The 3,883-nt window shown below is 38.9% G+C and overlaps 1 pseudogene; it reads right to left on the bottom strand.

Moving 5' to 3' along the window:
• Positions 1–1,502: 1,502 nt before the first annotated feature.
• LOC106001204 lies at positions 1,503–2,279 on the bottom strand (annotated as a pseudogene).
• Positions 2,280–3,883: the final 1,604 nt, after the last annotated feature.

Here is a 3,883-nt window from a genome sequence, read left to right as displayed (position 1 = left end):
TTCGTATGCCCAGGCTGGCTTCAAATTGTGATCTTCAGATCTCAGCCTGTGAGATAAGCCACCAGTACCTGGCCAGATCAGTAGCATTTCCAAGTAGAAAGGTGATTATCAGATAGAAAAGATCAATTGGTAGGTTTTTTTCCACTTAGAGAGGAGTAGGAAGCTCCAGTGGACATAGCAGTGTACTTACAAGTACAGATAACAATAGTGTACTATGTAAACTTAAAAAACAAGAAAAAAAGAAACTTTTCACCTTATATATAGAAATGATGGTTGGTTTTAGAAGACAATTTAAATTGACTTAAACATTATGTAGCATGTATATATATTGGAATGTTACACAATACCTTGGTAATACACATCATTTTTATGGTTTTATCAGTGTGTTTATTAGTGAAAGCAGGATGAAAGAGTGCTAAGAGAGAAGGTGAACTAGGATGAATATGGTAGAAGAACTTAATATGTATATATGAAAATAGAACAACAAATCCTGTTGAAATCATTCTAAGAAGGGAGGGCAGAGGGGAGGGAGAAATTTAGGGATAAGTTTGATCAGAAGACATTGTATTCAGATATGGAAATATCTCAATAAATCTCTGTACAACTGATAGGTGTGTTAATAAAAAAATTGAATGGGTTTACAGGCATGGCTCAAGTGGCAAAGAGCCTGCCAATGAATGAAAGCATCAGATCCTTAGTTTGAGTCCCAGTCTCCAACAATAACCAAAGAAAAAAATAAAAATAATAATTTTTAAAGGAGGAAAGATATATTTTCTGTATTAGTTGCTATTTGTATCTCTGGCTCAATACCTAAAAGAAACTACTTAATATAAAATATATTTGTTATAGGATTTTGGAGTATGCGAGAAGACATTTTTCAACTTCTGGCAGATAGGAAGAAGTAAACTTTTGAAAATTATATGTGTGTGTGTGTGTGTGTGTGTGTGTGTGTGTGTGTGTGTTGAAAAATGTCCTCTCTCACACTCCCCTGCGGCAATGATGCTATGTATATATATAATACATATATATGCTACACATACACACACATACACACACACTCACTCCAGAAATAGAGCTATGGCTCAAATGGTTGAGCACTAGCCTTGAGCACAAAAGCTCAGGGACAGCAATCCAGACCCTGAGTTCAAGTCCCAAGATTGACAAAACGAAAACAAAAAAATCTAAACACAGAACTAATTTATTTTTTACTATCTGCTTTATCTGCCTTGCTGAATCTTATTGAATAAGGGTTGGCACATACATAGCTTTTCTGTTCTGATGTTGAGATAACTACTCCACTGCAAAAAAAAACAAACACACAACAAAGTCCTGGGGAATTTATGGAGATATCTTATCTCATCTAATTTAATACTGAATAGGAAAACAATCCAGTCCTTTTAAACTCTTTTTTGCCTGATAGAATTCTGAGCATCTTGAGAACTCATTCCTTGCAACAACACATTAATGACTTGTGATAGAGAAGTCTTGTTTCTTTTTTTTTTTTTAAGAAAATTTTTGTGGTTTTATTGTATCATGAGGCATTTGAAACATCTGAACAAATCAGTATCTGGGCGGTGAGGCAGCTGCTTTCTCCTTCACTTCTTTGGGTTACTAGAGCATCTTGTCAGTAGATTAAAAAAAAAAAAGACAACCTTTTGCATTACTTAAGTCTTTCCAAGGCATGCGCTGGTACAACACAAACGTCTCCTGTCAGATGCAACTAATCTAACATCCAAACATCATGCACAACACCTTGGTGGGGGGATAGAGCACTGCACCTACTCCCACCTCGGCCCTGCTTGTTTGTGTATGATATTTGGAGCATCTGGAGGAGTGTGATAGTGTCAGAAAAAGGAGGGAGGAGGAAACAGCATGAGTAAGTGGTCAGGAGGAGGTCAGCCAAAGTTGTGCAGGGCAAGCCTGAACATGTCATTGGTGCAAACCCAAGCATCATTGATGTTCTTTAATAGAAACATCTGGTGGAACCCCATGATAGGGTCTTCATCAGCCTTGAGCTGTCCCACAACCATACTGATGATACAGCTATCTGGCGTGGGCTGATGATCCTGTGCCGTGATACTGTGCTGGATTTTCTGGAACAGAAGGCTAGACAACTTCTCCACAATGGCAGCTTTTCCCTGGAACTGCTGTCCTTCCCATGTAAGGCATGATGCATCAATATAAATTGCGCCTAGTTGGGTTCTGTCATTATCAAATAACTGGTAGTAATGCTGAATGAAGCTGGATCCAATCTGCTCCCAAATTGGCTTGTCTTCCATCCTGGAGCGTCACCCCGCCTCACTGAGACCCGAGGGGCTGGCAAGATGGCGGCAGCGGCGGCGGCAACCCAAGTCTTGTTTCTTTATCTCAGTAACACCTGAGCTGTGACTGAAAATATGTATGCTAAATTATGTAGACATCTGTGATGATTTAACCAAAATTGGTTCTAATTTTTTTCTTATCAGCTCAAATGAAAATAGAGTAGGCATATCTATGCTTTGGAATGTCTTCAGGATAATACAATGCAACCTTGAAAACATTGGTTGCTAAATAAAATGATTCAGACAGATAGGGGCAAATACTACATGGTCTTTCTTATTTGAAGTGTCTGAAAGAGTGCAGAAAGTAGAGTGGACAATGCTAGCACTGGAGGGATAGGAGAGTAGTATTGTTCAAAGAATATTGAATCATGTAGTCAAAATTAAGAATTTAGGGTGATGGTTGAATAAAATTGTGAGTGCTGTTAATATAATTGAGTTGTTCACTTAAACAACTATGTTGCCAACTCTTCTGGCTATAATCACAAGGAAAGAATATGAAAGACTCAGAATTTGTTCTTATGAGTTCTTTTAGCAAATATCTCAGTGTATAGTGAATGTGTAGTGTGTGCAGGTCCTCCTGGTTCATAGATAAGACTTCCACAGGGTCTTTTCTGTCTGGGTTGGCTTAGAATCTTGATCTTCAGATTTCAACCTCCTAGGTAACTATGATTACAGGTGTGAGCCTACAGTCCCCAGTTTGTTTTCCATTTTTTCAAAGAACATGGGAGAAAAATGATCTGAGAAGTCTTTGGTGTTAAACATTATTAGCTTTACCAGGCACATGAAGTTATATAGTAAGAACATCTCTGTACAATGAAAATGAAGACTTCAATGTTTAAAAGGATAACCAAAAATAACAACTACAAAAAAACCCTTTGGCCTCACACTTGTGGCTCATACCTATCGTCCTAGCTACTAAAGAAAATCATGGGCCAGGCACTAACAGTAGGTGGCTAACAACTGTAATCTTAGTTGTTCAGGGGGCTCCCTGGGATGGATATGAAGGATCCTTTCACCCACAATGAACCATAAAAACAAGATCATGTTTCTGAGCCTTTTGGTCAGTAAAATTAGAGATGCTTGTCTCAAGTACTTCAAGTTAACCAGCAGAAGCCAGAATGAATGTGTGACTTAAGTGGTAATGTATCTGCTGTGAGAGGAAAAAAGCCTAGGGAGAATATGAGATACTAAGTTCAAGCCATAGTAACAATAGGAGGTCAAGAGTTGAGGGGATAGAGAGTTGGAGCAGGAGGGAAACACACTTTTGTTTCCTTACTCTGTCTTTACACTTCCTTTGGACTTGTCATAGCAATTCTATATGCTTCAGAAGTGTGGATAGAGACAAAAGCAGAAAATATCTGCTAGAGGAATGGCTGTTAAAATTAATATAATGTTATAATAAAACAATCAAGGGGCCGGGCGCTGGTGGCTCACGCCTGTAATCCTAGCTACTCAGGAGGCTGAGATCTGAGGATCCCGGTTCAAAGCCAGCCCGGGCAGGAAAGACCGTGAGACTCCTATCTCCAATAAACCACCAGAAAACCGGAAGTGGCGCTGTAGCT

The sequence above is a fragment of the Dipodomys ordii genome, unplaced genomic scaffold (genome assembly GCF_000151885.1).
Source record: "Dipodomys ordii isolate 6190 unplaced genomic scaffold, Dord_2.0 Scaffold272, whole genome shotgun sequence".
Taxonomy (NCBI): domain Eukaryota; kingdom Metazoa; phylum Chordata; class Mammalia; order Rodentia; family Heteromyidae; genus Dipodomys; species Dipodomys ordii.
This window is presented reverse-complemented; position numbering and strand designations above follow the sequence as displayed.